This window comes from Hyaena hyaena, unplaced genomic scaffold, assembly GCF_003009895.1.
Source record: "Hyaena hyaena isolate Hyena2069 unplaced genomic scaffold, ASM300989v1 scaffold_53, whole genome shotgun sequence".
Lineage (NCBI taxonomy): Eukaryota > Metazoa > Chordata > Mammalia > Carnivora > Hyaenidae > Hyaena > Hyaena hyaena.
In genome coordinates this window covers 985,712-1,002,875 of record NW_024080686.1, presented here as the reverse complement: position 1 = coordinate 1,002,875, position 17,164 = coordinate 985,712, and the positions used below count along the sequence as shown (strand labels likewise).

Below are 17,164 nucleotides of genomic sequence, written 5' to 3'. Positions count from 1 at the left end.
CGCCTTCTCTTTCACGGTGCTCTGCAAACCTCGGCCCGGCCCACCCCCCATCACAGTGTCACTGGGTGGGTGACGGACTACTCTACACCAACGTGTCAAGCGTCATCTCACATGATATCCCATTTTAGGAAATAGCCTTGGACCCCTTTCAGCCAAATGAGGACTCTGTGGCTCAGCCTTTCAAGAATTCTGTCTTCCATCACAGTATCAGCTAAAATCCTGCTCAACCAAAAGCCTTAATCAAGAGTGTCGTTTCCAGTAGGTATTCTTCCTTGTGAGCAAACGTCAGGAAAAAAAAGAAAGAAAGAAATTCACGTTGGCTGAAGGCATGTTTTGCTAGATTGAGTGGAAGGTAAATTCTCACTTCAGACTGGTTTATTTTCTTTAACATGCAATTAACTACAAATGTTTCAAAAGAACAACTTACATATTAAGCGATAAAGCATTCGCCAAAACATGTTTACATCTGGGGCAGTTCACCAAAAGGATCCAGACTTTTCCCTGAACCTCACGCCTCTGCATGAACATCTTTCTCGTTCTGCTTCTGATGATCAGAGCGAAACATGAAATATAATCTGCTTTCTAGATGACAAAAAGAAAGTTCTCAGCCCGAGATTTTGTAAATTCACATCTTCTCAGGAAGTCTGGATCTGCAAAATGAAACAAAGGGATGTGTTGCTGGCTGTCACTGGGACACTCGACTGATTCCAAGGGGCGTCCTGGTTCATAAAAGGTGAGCAACTGTTCATCTGGCTTAATGCAGACACATCTTATGGGACAGGGGTGGGTATTTTGAGACTCAGTTTCTAAACCCAGGCATTCCTTAGATAGTAGAAATCTAGCTGCCTTTCCAAAAAACGTTTGGGTTTTTTTTTGTCTTTTTAAAAAATTTGTTTAAATGTTTATTTATTTTTGAGAGAGAGAGGCACACACACAGAGAATGTGAGCGGGGGAGGAGCAGAGAGAGAGGGAAACACAGAATCCGAATAAGGCTCCAGGCTCTGAGCTGTCAGCACAGAGCCCAACTCATGAACCGCGAGATCATGACCTGAGCTGAGGTCGGATGGTTAACCGACTGAGCCAACCAAGGGCCCTTGGTTTTAATTTTAACTGAAAGCCCTGATTTACAGTTTCTCTTGTCTCAATGTGTTGAATCACTACTTGAGGGTAGTGCAGGTTATCTGGTATATATTGTAAATACACTTGTACAGCAAGTCATATGTGTATAAGGTAAATAAAATGCATCCTTCTGTTTATATCTCACCAAATACAGGCCGTACAGCAATAGTCTTTGAAGTAAGGTAACTGTCACGAGTGAAAAATTCAGGCATCTAAAGAGGTTAATAATATTGCAGTTACTGCCACGCAAAACTCAGAGTCAGCTGATAGGTTTCTCGGTGACCAAGCACAACCCAAGACTGTTTTCTTGTAAAATCTCTGAAACACATAGTTGACTTAAATGTCAAATATTCTTGGGGCGCCTGGGTGGCTTAATCGGTTAAGTGTCCTACTTTCGCTTAGGTCATGATCTCACGGTTCGTGGGTTCGAGCCCCGCGTCGGGCTCTGTGCTGACTGCCAGCTCAGAGCCTGGAGCCTGTTTCAGAGTCTGTGTCTCTCTCTCTCTCTGACCCTCCCCTGCTCACGTTGTCTCTCTCTCTCTCTCTCTCCTAGAAACAATAATAAAAAAAAAAGTCAAATATCCTTCAGAAAAGCCCCATAAAGCTTGATTCACTGGTAGCGTTGTTTTTACCCTCTGCCTGAAGAGTAGTAATACTGGTCTTACCACTCAGAACTTGCAGAACTATTACTGCAGCCTCAGCGGCTTGCGGACCAAAATTTTAGTCATGGGTCAACAGGGACAATAAAACTTCTGACTGTAGACTTCTTACCCTTGAAGCTATTTAGACAGGGCGGTGGGTGGGACCTGTACACACATGCGCAGAGGCCAAATGCTTCTAGAACCAGTATCATTCCTGTGAGAATCTGGGGAAGTCGCAACCACAGAATTTCAGTTAGAACATAACTTAATCGCCCAGCCGCTCCCTCATTTTACAGAGGAGGCAAACGAAACCCAAGAGTGGTGTATTTATTAGAGAGTAGTTGGCTAGATACCAAAAAAACGGAGATGAAGATTCTCTGCTTTTCCTTCTGTGCTGTGTTACATGTGTGTATTTTGGGGCTAGAATTTAGCTTGTGGTTACAGAATATGAAAGATCTGATGTCATCAAATTATCAAAGCATAGCACTAAAAATAAATCACAGCTGTTTAAACTATTAACTCAAGGGCCAGCGGGGAAGCATCGTAAAGAAAGGGTCAGGCCATTAACACCTGAATCCACTGAGCAGTTTTAACGTCACCAAGAAAGAAATACCCCCATATTGGACGTTTCCTGATGCCATGCAGTAGGAGATACACATTACCGCCTATAGAAAATTCTTGTCGGAAGAATCCAGCCAGAATCTGATTGAGGCTCTAGATGTAGATACCGGTTGGAGGGAAAGACAGAGGATAGAAGAGTGTATTAAACTCACCACAGGGACACAACTGGCCAAATCCAGACTGAAAAATTCTACAGAATGGATGACCCAGTTTCCTCAACAACAACAAAATAATAAGAAGAATAGAGAAAGAAATCAGAAAAGAGAGAGGGAGGATTTTTATACATTAAAAGAAACGTAAGAGATCTTAATCAAATGTAACCTGCACCTTGACTATCTCTTGATTCAAACAAACGAAAATGACAAAAGACTTTTATAGGACAATCAAGGAAATTTGAACACTGGCTGGTGTTAGATGATATCAAATTTCTATTCTTACTACTTTTATGTGTGTATCTTTTAGAGATACAAGCAGAAGTATTTACAGATTAAATAACATAATGTCTGGGATTTGCTTTGAAGTTCTCTACCCAGGGACTGGGGCATGGGCTGTATAGATGAAAGAGGATTTGATCCATGTTGGTAATTGTTGAAGCCGAGTGACAGATATGCATCACACTCTTCTCTCTACTTCTGTGAATGTTTGAAAGTCTTTGTTAAAAAGGTGAAAATTAAAATGAAACCAAGATAAACATAATACGTATGATAGACTGTACACATACATTCTGCTGCCATTTTTTTTTTTGTAGGATCAAAAGGATCATTTAGTCTGTGATGTTTCTATTTAAAGTGATAGTCCTACATCTTTACTGAACAGCATCCAAACATTGCTGGATGGGTCGTATCTCTGGCAGGTGTCTATTCTGCACTTTGTGTCATAACAATCCTTCAGCCTCTATGTCCCTCCCTGTGAAGCTCCTGATGGGCAGAGACGATTATCTTCCTCTCCCTGGTCCATAGAACAGTGTTTGATGTGTGCCCAATAAAGAACTGGATGGTCAGGAGAAGCATTTTTGTCATTTGCCACCGTAATCACAGTTTTATTTATGTTGACGTGCAAATCTGTCTTTGGTGGTGGTGACATCATTGTGCCCTTAATGAAAATGGAAAACAGTGTTAAAAAGAATCAGAAAAGAGTAATCCAATCCTCTTCTATGGCTCCCCACTTTCTGCCCACCAACCTTTGATTTCTAAGCTTTCCTTCTGAAGAATCACTTTAGCAAATCATTATTATGTATCTGGCTTGGAACTTTTCCAGATTTCCAATCTTACTTAAGCTGAAATTCTTTAAATCAAGATACTTGTACAAAGTGTTCCCAAAACTTCTGAATATATTCCCCCCTCACCGGTCATAAACAAAACTCTGATTCGATGCATGGGAAAAGAAGCTCTGATCACTCATTTAGGACATTGTTCAAGTACCAGTCACATAAGCCTTTCCTAGTCAGCTACCCGAAACCCTTCATTTCTTTCTTTCCATATTGGGTTTCAGAAACAATGAATTTACTTCTAGAAACTGAAAAGGAAAAAGAAGGTTGATGGAAAAGATAGCTACCAATACTTCTTCCCATTCCTGGCTGCTCCTTCCATCAAGGGGTGGAGTGAAACAGGGCTGACCTTGTAACTTATTTTGATCAATGGAATGTTCATTGTGGAAGGAAGGAAGAAATAAAAACAGCACAAATGATAGAGCAAATGGGATAAAAAAAATTAGCAACAGGTGAATCTGAGTCTGAGAAAAGGGTACACAAGTGTGCCTGATGCAATTTTTATATTTGTAATTATTTTCAAGTTGAAATTATATCCAAATAAAAAGTTAATAAATAGTTCTGTTCTGAGACAGAATCCATGAAACTATTTCTCCATCTTCAAACCTAAACTATCCCTTCCCATCTCTGAACACCTATAGCACTTTACTGTTTTGTTATTGGGTTTTTAAAGTTTATTTATTTATTTTGATAAAGTGCAAGCAGGGGAGGGACACAAAGAGAGATAGTGAGAGAGAGAGAGAGAGAGAGAGAGAGAGAAGAGAACCCCAAGCAGGCTCCACACTGTCAACACAGAGCCCACTGTGGGGCTTGATCTTAGGAATCATGAGATCATGACCTGAGTTGAAATCAAGAGGCAGACACTTAACCAACTGAGCCACCCAGGTGCCCTTTTTGTTATTGTTTTTTTAATCCTCACGTAGGGCCTGGTATTATTCCTCAGTTGCTTCAGGCTGATTTGGGTGTGGAAGACTGTATTTCGTGTTCTCAAGTACATGTGAAGTCCTCAGCACGCTCTTTGAAAGCCCCATGTCCTCGACAGAACATTGGCACAGTGTAGATGCCCTGTGTCGTCTGGAAAGGGCTCTGGCTGGGAGGATTCGGCTTCACACCCCTGCTCTGCCACTCAATTGCTGTGTGAACTTGGGCAAATTAATGTACATCTCTGTGTCTCCATTTTCCCATTTGTTTAGTTGGAGGACTATAGGTGGCTTTTGCTGTTTCAAAGCTACTGGTTAAAATTTTTTGCTTTATGTTGGAACAACTTTATATTCTAGGAGTAGCATGTAAAAAAAATAAAGAGTTAAAATACGAGTTTCTAGAGGCACCTGGGTGGCTCAGTCTGGTGAATCTGCTTACCATCCAAGATCCCAAAATTGTTATCATAATCCTTGATGTTATCTCTCTTATCCTCAAGGCAGCAGAGAAACTTTCAGAGAAGGAAAACATGTGTCTCCTGATAGAAGAAATTGGTGGCGTTGATAAAATTGAGGCTTTGCAACTTCATGAGAACCCACAGGTTGCCCTAACTGCTTTGAACATTATCGAGAATCATTTTTGTGAGGGAGAAGAAAGCGGTACAGTATTACCAGCCCTGGCGGAAGATTGTGAATTCTTAAACCAATTAACAAAAGATTACCAAGGCCCCATGACTTCTAAACCAAGGACCACACCCTAATGGGTAACTTCTTTAAGAAGCTTCTAGATCTTGGCATGCCACAGGTGTAAAGATTTTAAACTGAATGTTAATAAAATTTTCAACACACACACAAAAAAACTTGATTTTGGTTCAAGTCATGCATGGTCTCACAGTTCGTGAGTTTGAGCCCCACATAGGGCTCTGTGCTGACAGGTCCAGGGCCTGCCTGGGATTCTCTCTCTCCCCCTTTCTCTGCTCCTCCGTGACTGTGCTCTCATTCTCTCTCTCAAAAATAAATAAACATTAAAAAACTGTTTAAAAATATGAGTCTCTATGTATTAAAAAAGTGCTTTATAGCGTATCAAGCTGCAGCTGTTAAAAGCAATGCAATGGGGCACCTGGATGGCTCAGTCAGTTAAGCACCCAACTCTTGGTTTGGCTCAGGTATGATGTCATGGTTTGTAAGTTTGAACCCCAAGTGGGGCTCTGTGCTGGCAGTGTGGTGCCTGCTTGGGATTCTTTCTCTCCTTCTCTCTCCCATCCCTTCCCCACTCACACTGGCTCTGTCTCTCTCAGGATAAATAAATAAACTTTTAAAAATGTAATAATTTGGGGAGTTCAAAATCTTCAAAGCGACATTTTGGACACTTTTGTTGACCATCTATAGATCCTTCTACTTGTTTCATTTTGATGACTTTTTTTCTTTACCATGAACACTGCAATGATTGTGGACTGAAGCACTAAGAAAGTGGATTTCCCTGAATGATCTTTCTCCGCAGTTGGTTTTATACGTTTCCACATTCTACCCAGCTTCCCCATGGTTAATAAAACACACTTGTACGATAGTGGAGGTGATTAAGCGCGTCTGATGCCCTCAGCAGTTTGACGTTGATTTAATAATTTTGCATTTCTTACTTTATTACTGATGCGAATGATCTTGAGCAAAAGCCCCTAGAAATTCTGTCTTCTTTCTCTCACTCAGGGCCAAAATTTGCTCAGGTTTCAGACTGAAGCTCTAAGAAGTCTCATTCAAATACACTTTTGTTACTGAAAGATTAAAATAATGGGCCTAAAAAAGAGTCCTTCTCTTTTATTGATTGAAGTAAGTTCTCTCTGTTAATCTGATCTTTGCCTGTTTCATATCTAACCAATCTCCCATGATATTAGAATTTCAAAAGGTATCAGCTGGTTTTGAAAATATTTCCATCCATCGACACAGTATCAAAGTATACTTTAGGTTTTATTTATATGCAGAAACAAAATTGCATCTGATGCAAATTTATGTTGAGTGTCATGCTTTCCAATTGTTAAAGCTCCCATAGTGGGTATGACAAGTGCGTGGAAGGCGTGTGTGCACTGAGGTCAGACACATAGTAAAGAAGGTTTGCAGTCCATGGAAACACTGTTAGACGTGCCTCTATTATCTCTTCAGTGAACACAAAGATTTTGTGAATAAATGAATAAATAAATAGTGGCTGATACTGAAGAATGTATAACTATAATAACTAATATGTATTTATTTCCCGTGCTTCATACGAAGTTTTAAATATTCAAAAAACCCTCAGTTAGTGCCCAGTTGTATCCATGAATTGGTTTCATCTTGATTTTGTCATCTGTGGAAGTTTTAAAGGCAAAAGTGGGGTTCTTAAAACGTCTAATACTGGGGCCATTCATGCTAGTTTTGCTTATCCATTCAGGTTGAACCAGATTTATTTAATTCTCCAGTTGGGTGTATTGTACTAAATGAGAGTAGTTATGATCTCAGAGGAAATATTGTCCTGAATATTCTGTATCACCCCGAGACTTTGTTTTCTTCCCCTATATTACTGTGTTTGTGCTTTATATTGGTTAATCGACCTTATATTGGGAACAGGGAACAAACTTTCTACAAATGACCTGCTGTTTTCATTGTACATTTAAAAATTCTATTTAATGTATTTATTTCTTTGTTAGAGAGAGAGAGAGAGAGAGAGGGCATGCATGGACACAAGTATGGGAGACGGGCAGAGAGATAGAGAAAGAGAATCTCAAGCAGGCTCCACACTGGGTGGTTGTGATCCCACGACCCTGGGATCATGACCTGAGCCCAAATTAAGAGTCAGATACGCAACCGACTGAGCCACCTAGGCGCCCACTACCATTGTACTTTTTGAAGGTTGACAGGAATTTTATCTCATGCCACAGCTCTTACAGATGCCAAAATGGCTAGCGGTGAAAATATTGTGCAGAACTTCTACCTTGCCGGCAGTAAAGAGTGATGGTTCATTTCACTCTATCATTGTTACTTCTTTAAATATAATTATTTACTTTGTGAATATGATACTTTGGGGAAGAAATGCTTGGTATATAATATATATACCACATATATATATTCAAATATATTACACAAATCATCAAATGAGACCACTGCCTAAGGTCAAAGATGTATTTCCCCTTCTACAGGAATACGATTGAAGGGGAAGAAGTAATATTGTGTGAAATTCATGTCCATGTTATAACCCAGTGCCCGCATCTGCAGAGCAGTATTGGTTTCTCTAAAAGTAATGGATTTTCAACACACTGATGAGTTTATAACTTACCCTTGTCCTTTTGAATAAAGCATGTGTCTTCTCTAGACCTCTAAGATGTATTTCAACCCCAAAGTCTAGGGCCTTACTATTATAGGCCATCCATTTTAAGAGGAAGATCAATTTTTTTTCCACTAAATTGTTTGCCTGACAAAATGTCGACACCTCAAATCTTGACAAATATCTGAATTCAGAATAGGTTTATACTTTCACATATCCGTAGGAACAAATCAAGCTTTGGAAATGCTACTGTAAGTTTGTCTAATTCATATACTTAAGAATTATCTTTGTAAGAAAGCCTTGACTCATAAATATAACTTAGGAAAAAGTAAACTTTCTCAGAACGTAAATCTGAACATTGTTCATGTGTAATTTGTTTTTTTTTAATTTTAATGTTTTTTATTTATTTCTGAGAGAGAGAGAGAGAGATAGCATGAGCAGGGGAGGGTCAGAGAGAGAGGAAGACACAGAATCTGAAACAGGATTCAGGCTCTGAGCTGTCAGCACAGAGCCCGACACGGGGCTCGAGCCCACAAACCGTGAGATCATGACCTGAGCTGAAGTCGGACACTTAACTGACTGAGCCAACCAGACGCCCCCGTTCATGCATAATTTGAAGTATTTTAAATTACAAAGATGAGTGTATGTTTGTTTCTGTTTTCTTTTTCTAAATAAACTATAATTCTTAACAACTATTCCAACTGTACAAATATTAATTTGGGATTAGGTGTGCTAGGTTTGGAAGTAGGTGTGGAAACTGCTGATGGGTGAATTCATGTGTTTTGATATGGTGCCATGTCCTATGATATGTCAAACTGGCTAATTTCATGGACACTAAATTCAATTAAAACACAGTTCATACCAATACTTTAATATGTGTAAGCATTACTCTTAGTGATATTTATTTGATGTTCTTAGTCATACTCTTTTCCTATGTTGAGTCAGATTCTCCTTGTACATTTCATGAAATCCACTCTTTCAGTAACACCTACTCAGCAGGCTTTAAGAATTAAGTTTGCTTTTTACTTTGGAAACATTGAATCTTTAGGGTCAATAAAGATGCCATTATGAGTTGAGTGCTGATACTGTGAAAATCAGGAACATGAGGTGGGTCTCTTATTTCTTAATGTTCTCACTTACATTTCATAAGTGGTTGATTCACGATTATGTAAACTGTGGAACACAAGGAACTAGTTGTGGGGCGTGTCATCTTTGCCCATGTGTTTGGGAGGGACTATTTTCTTTTGTTGTACAAATTCCTTTTCTTGCAACATGAAATTTCTCTTGTGTAAAATAGATTTCATTATTACCTCATTTTGTTACTTTCATTCATTGCAAGAATTTTCAGTGAGGTAAATGCATATAACTTTTGTCACCGATTTAATGAAGAATATTTGAAGGAATGAAACGAGTGAATTAGGAAGATAAAGTTGAGAAAGTGTTATATAAGACAAAGAGCTGGAAAATAGAAGAACATTCAAGGAGAGGATCAATTCAGGAAGTCCAATAGCTTACAAGTAAGACTTCCATAAGGAGAGAACAGAGATAATGAAGCAGAGAAATTATCAACGGTGTTAGAGAATTTCCCTGAATTCAAGGTCATGTGTTTCTAGAAATGAATGGGCCCCCAAAATACCCAGGATGAGAAATAGAAAAGATCCCCAAGACACAGCGCTACAACTTCAGAGTGTTAAAAAGAATATCCAGGGGCTCCTGCATGGCTCAGTTGGTTAAGCGCTCTACTCTTGAGTTTGGCTCAGGTCATGATCTCTTGTGAGACTGAGCTCCACACTGGGCTCCATGGTGTCAGCACCGAGGCTGCTTGAGATACCACCCCCCCTCTCGCCCCTCCCCTATGTGTGCTTTCTCTCTCTCTCCAAATAAATAAACTTAAAAAAAAAAAAAAAGGAATATCCCCAAAGCTTCCAGATAAAGAAAAAGAATGGAAAAAAAAAAAAAAAAACAGGTCACGTACAAAGAATCAGCATCATTGGAGCTTATAATACAATAATAAAATGGAGCAATGCCTTTGAAATTCTAAGTGCAAAAAGGCTTCAACCTAAAACTGCAGACCCAGCTTTGGCAGATGTTACAGATGGGTGCACGCTTCCTAAGCACCTTCCTCTGCTTTAAATACTCCAAAGCTAAAGCCGCATTTCCCAGGTTCCCTTGCAGCAACAGTGCTGTGTTTTAAAATGGTCCCAACAAGCACACCCACCAGTGAGGGGCTTGGAAGGCGGAGACGGCCGACGTAGCTGCTACACGGGGTACCAGACGTGCTGTGGTATCTGTGGCCGTAGTGTCTCAGTGTCCCTCAACCTTTTGTCTTTTTTATGATTGCTCCCCTGAGGGGCCTTTTGAGACATTTCCCCCACATCACAACCACCTATGAAATTTTAACACTACAGATATATTGTATATCCATTTATGTGCTGTATATATATGTATATGCCTATTTGTATTTTAAAAGAATAGGTGTTTTTGTCCTACCCATTCCCTCCCCAAACAACTTTTGCCCCTTTTGGGGCAATATTGCCCTCGCTGAGAAGGCATGTACTATACGGTCCCTAGAATCGTAAGTATCAAATAGCATGTGTCAGTGGCAGTTGGATTATTGCCAATGGTATGGCCCAGTGGTTTGACTGAGTGGTGTTCCTGGGTGGGTACTTCCGGGTGTTCCAATATGGAAGAAGAGTGAGAGAAGTCTTTCCATGACACCAGAGGAAAACCCTATGCTGAAGGCTTGCTTTAGAGTTCAGAAAGCAGCCAGTCCAGAATGGAGCAGGATAATGTAGATTCCAGAACATCTGGGGAAGCATAAAACTGATAGCTTCCCCCATGCTTTCAGCCATGTTGATGGGTGTTTTAGAGCCGTGTGCTAAGATTTGGAGAGGAATTAGTGACGGTTACACAGAAAACTGAATGAAGAAAAAGAAAGTGAATGTTAGCTCCAGGATAAATACAAAGTAGTAGTGAAATGGAAACATAATTGTAGTATACTATGTGACTCATCTTTGAACAGTATTTATGAGGGAAGTTATAATAACAGAAAGTCTGAATATTTATTTAACCCACAGTAGTGATATAATTATTTTGGGAGGATAGGGTTGAAGGAAGGGTGGGAGAAGAGCTGTACTCTCATCATCCATAATAAAGTGGCCAACGTACAATGTTTAAAATGAGAAAGACTTGAGATAGCAGTGTAAACCTTTTTTTAAAAAAGTAATTTCTGGGGCGCCTGGGGTGGCTCAGTTGGTTAAGCATCTAACTCTTGATTACAGCTCAGGTCATGATTTCATGGTTCATGAGATCGAGCCCCGCATCAAGGTCTGTGCTATCAGCACAGAACCCGCTTGGGATTCTCTCTCTCTCTCTCTCTGCCTCTCTCTCTTTCTCAAAATAAATAAATAAGCCTAAAAAAAATAAATTCAGAGGACAATAGAATAGTTTAAAAAATTTTTTGGGGCGCCTGGGTGGCTTAGTCGGTTAAGTGTCCGACTTTCGCTTAGGTCATGATCTCGCGGTTCGTGGGTTCGGGCCCCGCGTCGGGCTCTGTGCTGACTGCCGGCTCAGAGCCTGGAGCCTGTTTCAGTCTGTGACTCCCTCTCTCTCTGACCCTCCCCTGCTCACGCTGTCTCTCTCTCTCTCTCTCCTAGAAATAAATAAAAATATTAAAAAAATTTTTTTTTAACATTTATTCAGTTTTGAAAGACAGAGACAGAGCGTGAGCAGAGGAGGGGCAGAGAGCAAGGAAGACACAGAATCTGAAGCAGGCTCCCGCCTCTGAGCTGTCAGTGCAGAACCCGATGTGGGGCTCCAACCCACGAACCTGAGTCAAAGTCAGATGCTTAACTGAGCCACTCAGGCACCCCTAGAAGAGTTTAAAGAATTGCAAATGTTGACTATGGGAAGCAAAAGTCAAGAGTGGGAATAAGCAGGATGGGACCTTCCTTTCTCCTTAAAGTCTTATATTACTGTTTGATTTTTAACTTGTTCATCTAGTGCCATTTATGTACACATACGTGAAGTGAAATTCAAAAAAAAAAAAAAAAGCCTGCATTGTTCTAAGACCTCTTAACTGGTTCTTTTTTCATTTTCTCCCTGGATGATCTTGTTAATATTTTTCTATAATTGCTTTCTCTCCATAGAAGTCCTCAGATATACCATACCTTGGCAAAGACTTTAGATATGAATATTATTTACAGGTCTTGATCTAAATGAGCCTCTTAAAACTGAACACTGTGGTAAATGTATTCCCTTTCCTCCCTAATTCCCTTCCTGGTCCAAAGATTCTATCATTTGAATGGTATATTGGCCAGTATTGGCTTTCAAATGCAGGTCTCAAAATTGGCAGATTTCTGATATTCGTAGGAAACCACAGTTATCAGAAACATAAAAGATTATACGTATATAATCAAGGATTTACTCAGAGCATTTCACTTTTTTATGTTTATTTATTTATTTTGAGAGAGAGAGAGAGAGCGCGCACGTGCTCACAAGCATGCGAGAAGGGGAAGGGCCAAGAGAGAGGGAGAGAAAATCCCAAGCAGGCCCCATGCTGTCAACACAGAGCCTGATGTGAGGCTCAAACTCACAAACTGTGACATCATGACCTGACCCCAAATCAGGGGTCCAACACTTAACCGACTGAGCCACCCTGGGGTTCGAGAGTACTTCATTTTGATTTCATTTAAACAACAGAAGGAATCTAATAATGTTAGTTTTCATAGTTATCATTACTAATTTAGTATTATAACTAATTAACTAGATAACTAGTGGATCTAGTTATTTTGACATAGAAAAAACGGTTATGGGTTGATTATTTGTAGATCTGAAAGATAATAAAACCTAAGTTACTCGTTTTGGTATAAGAGTCAACATCTGTGTCTTGTTTCTGTATTTGCTTAATTAAAATGAGGTTGTCAACAAAATAAGACCCTAGTGCAACGATTCTTAAACTTCAGTGTCCTAGGAATCACCCATGGACACTGGGAAAATACAGATACAAGGGCCCTAGCTTTTAAATCCACCCCCCTTTGCCCCCTCTCTCTTTCTACTTCTCCTGTTTCTTCTTCAAATTCTGATTCTTCATGTGTTTCATATTGTCCAGAAACCTGGATTTTAAACGAGAGTCCTGAGTGATTCTAGTTAAGCCACTGAAACACACTGACTTGTTGGGTTGTATCAGATATATCTGAGTTGGTTTTCTTTTTCTTTTAATTCATTTCCTAGTGACACTCAAGCAACTCCATAGGGAACAATTTTAAGTGCTCTCTCAGATAAGTATCTAGGGACCAGAGGCTGAATATATTTTGCATGAAGAGGAACAGAGTAGCTTTATGCAATAAGATCAAGTTCCTGGCTCCTGTCCTAGAATAATATAAGATCATTTCATTGGTTACCAGTTGGATGGGGACCAAAAAAAAAAAAAAAAAAAGAGATAAGTATTTGTGGATTCAGAGAGATGGTATTTTAAAAAATACTGTACAGAAGGATGAAGTCTACTGGTACCTGGAATTTTCAAAATAATCACTCAGGGTAATAATTTTTAAATGTCTTGCAAAATAATACTCCAAACTATAAATTATACATTCATCTGCTTAGTTTTCCATGAAATCCTTGTATTAATTACTGTTTGTCTTTGTCTTCATATTTTCTACTGTGTAGGTTGTAAAGGCTTGGAATAGATACTGATGGTTAAAAAACAAAATGATCTAATTTTCAACAGTATATTACAACATTTGTGAAGAAGATAAGGTTTAACACTGGTCCTCTTATCAATTTCTGTGAATATAAACCTCTATAAATGCTTTCAGGTGAGGTAGGCCAGGACTGTGATTAGTCATTTAATGTTCTCAACAATCCTAAAATTTGTATGGGACCATAAAAGACCCCCAATAGTTAAAGCAACCTTGAAAAAGAATAAAAAGAAGTAGGGGGCATCACAATTCAAGTTATATTACAAAGCTGTAGTGATCAAAACAATATGGTACTGGCACAAAAATAGACAAAGAGATCAATGGAACAAAATAGAGACTCCAGGAATGAACCTACAATTACGTGGTCAATTAATCTTCACCAAAGTAGGAAAGACTATCCAATGAAACAAAGACTGTGTCTTCAACAAATGGTGTTGGGAAAACTAGACAGCAATATGCAAAAGAATGAAACTGGACCACTTTCTTACATCATACACAAAAATAAATTCAAAATGGATAAAGACCCAAATGTGAGACCTAAAACCATAAAAATCCTAGAGAACACAGGCAGTAACTTCTTTGACATCAGCCATAGCAATTTCTTTCTAGATACGTCTCCTGAGGCAAGGGAAACAAAAGCAAAAATAAACTATTGGGACTACATCAAAATAAAAAGCTTCTGCACAGCAATGGAAATAATCAACAAAACTAAAAGACAACCTATGGAATGGAGAAGATATTTGCAAATGATATTTCTGATAAGGTGTTAATATCCAAAATACATAAAGAACTTATAAAGCTCAACACGCAAAAGATGAGTAATCCAATTAAAAACATGGGCAGAAGACATGAACAGATATTTTTCTGAAGAAGACATACAGATGGCCAACAGACTCATAAAAAGATGTTCAACATCACTGATTATCAGGAAAATGCATCAAAACTGCAATGAGGATCACCTCACACCTGTCAGAATGGCTAAAATCAACAACACAAGAAACAACAGGCATTGGTAAGGATGTGGAGAAAGGGGAACTCTCTCGAACTATTAGTGAGAATGCAAACTGGTGCAGCCAGCCACTGTGGAAAACAGTATGGAGTTTCCTCAAAAAGTTAAAAATAGAACTACCCTACCTTGCAGTAATTGCCCTACTGGATATTTATCCAAAGAATATGAAAACACTGATTAGAAGGGATACATGCACCCTGCTATTTATAGTAGCGTTATCTACAATAACCAAATATGGAACAGCCCAAGTATCTGTCAGTTGATGAATGGATAAAGAAAAGGAATAATGGAATCATACACAGCCATAAAAAATGGAATAATACTCAGCCATAAAAAAGAATGAAATCTTGCCACTTACAATGACATGGATGGAGCTACGGAGTATTATGCTAAGCAAAATAAGTTAGTCAGAGAAAGAGAAAGACAAATACCATATGATTTTACTCATATGTGGAATTTAAGACACACAAAACAAATAAGCAAAGGGGAAAAAGAAACAGAGAGAAGCAAGCCAAGAAAAACTCTTGCATATAGACAACAAACTGATGATTGCCAGAGAGAAAGTGAGTATGGGAATGGGTTAAATAAGTGATGGGGATTGAGAAGTGCACTTGTGATGAGTACACTAATATGAGTTCATATTAGTTCCAACATGACTGTATGTTAACTATACTGGAATTTTTTTTAGATAGAACTCAGATGCACGCACTGAAGCAGGGGAAGGGCAGAGGAAGAGAGACAGAGACAGAATCCCAAAGCCACACTGAGTGTGGAGCCTGATGTAGGACTCAATCCCATGACCCTGGGATCTTGACTTGAGGTTGAAATCAAGAGTCAGACACTCAGCCAACCGAGCCACCCAGGTGTCCCTTAACGAACTGTCATTTAAATAAAAACTTAAAAAAAAAACAAAAAAAATTAATGTTCTCAAATTTATGTTCTCTTTATACTTCGAATTTTAGTCCTTGGTGGTTTGGTTTTCCCTGTCAATTTGGAGAGATAAGCGACTAAATTAACTTTTTGTGCTAATATACACTTCCTCTACTTGGTCTATGGTTCCCATGGTAAATCTGACCATTTACTTAGAGACCTGCGACTCCTATAATAACAGTGGTGATAATGATGATGGAGGCGATGATGGCTAATGTTTACTGAGAGCTTACAGTGTGACAAGTGTCAGGTGGTTTGAATAGCACAAATCATTATTATTCCCATTTTATTTATTTTTAAAATATTTTTATTTTTATTTATTTATTTACTTATTTAATTTTTGAGAGAGAGACAGAGCATGAGCAGGGGGGGAGGAGGAGGAGGAGAAGAGAGAGAGAGAGAGAGAGAGAGAGAGACAGAATCTGAAACAGGCTCCAGGCTCTGAGCTGTCAGCCCAGAGCCTGATGCGGGGCTCAAACTCACGGACTGTGAGATCATGACCTGAGTTGAAGTCAGACGCTTAACTGACTGAGCCACCCAGGTGCCCTCCCCTTTAAAAAATATATATATATATATAATTCCCAGTTTATAGATGGGAAGACTGAGGCCCCAGGAGGTCAATTACCTACCCAAATCAAACACGTAGCAAGTAGGCTTCAAACTCAGGAAATTTGGTTCTAGTGACCAACTTCTTTCCCCAGTACATTCGATAACTCTACCCTCCTGATGTCTTCCCCAAATTAGGGATAATATTTCAGATGAAGACTCTAAGAAAGGAGCTTCCAATGGTGGTATTTTCACCTGCTCTGCATTCTCATTTTGGAAGTGTCAACTCATTATTTATAAATCTAATAGTACAATCGGTTTAAGCTACCTTGGAAATACTTGGTATCTCGTTATAGATTTCCACTTGATTTTTAAAAAATAGCTTGCCAATTATAACTCAATTATTTTTTAGGTCAGCTCTGTGTCCAAGGTGGGGCTCAAACTCACAACCCCGAGATCAAGAGTCACATGCCCTACCAGCTGAGCCAGCCAGGTGCCCCAGATTTCCAGCTTAATTTTAATGTGTTGTGATTTTAATAGGAATTGTCTTGTGGCATACAGGATTTAAAACCCAGATCAGAATTTACATATAAAAACGCAAATAAGAGAGAATAACTCTCAGCTTTCAAGTGGAAAATAAATTAAAAGATAATTTGATGAAATCGAAACCAGACCATTATCTGATTACAAGGCATTCCTTACCACGTACCTCATGTTTAACCGGAAGTCATCTGTACGGGAGGGCAAGTTCTTTGGCAAGGGAACTAGGTTAGATGTGGTAACAACCATTGACTTCATAGTAGAGATGATGCTCATTCCTAGTTCTTTACTGCTAAGGGCTCTTGCATCAGAATTATAATCTGTGAAGCAAAACCCAGCATCTGAAAAATGACAGTAATGGAGGAAGGGTTGGAGCAGAAAATACCTACAACACAATATGTTCTTTGACACATTTACCCACGAAGAGGGAAATTTGCTCAAAGTGTTAGGCCTCTGGGGGACCACACAGAACGTGGTGGGCTGGAGTGAAGGCTTTCTCTTTGTTGCCTAGCTGGCAACAGAAGAGGGGGTATAACTCCTCTCCACGAGTCAGACTAGACTCTTTAGAAGAGCGGTGAGATATCAC

At 39.3% G+C, this 17,164-nt stretch overlaps 1 long non-coding RNA gene across 1 annotated transcript; it reads right to left on the bottom strand.

The window, feature by feature from the left end:
* Nucleotides 1–357: 357 nt before the first annotated feature.
* On the bottom strand, nucleotides 358–16,913 carry LOC120231160. Its single transcript, XR_005528274.1, has 2 exons — nucleotides 16,748–16,913; nucleotides 358–650 (listed from the first exon to the last, which is right to left on the bottom strand). It is a non-coding gene; the product is annotated as an uncharacterized LOC120231160 (long non-coding RNA).
* Between the last annotated feature and the right edge of the window lie 251 nt (nucleotides 16,914–17,164).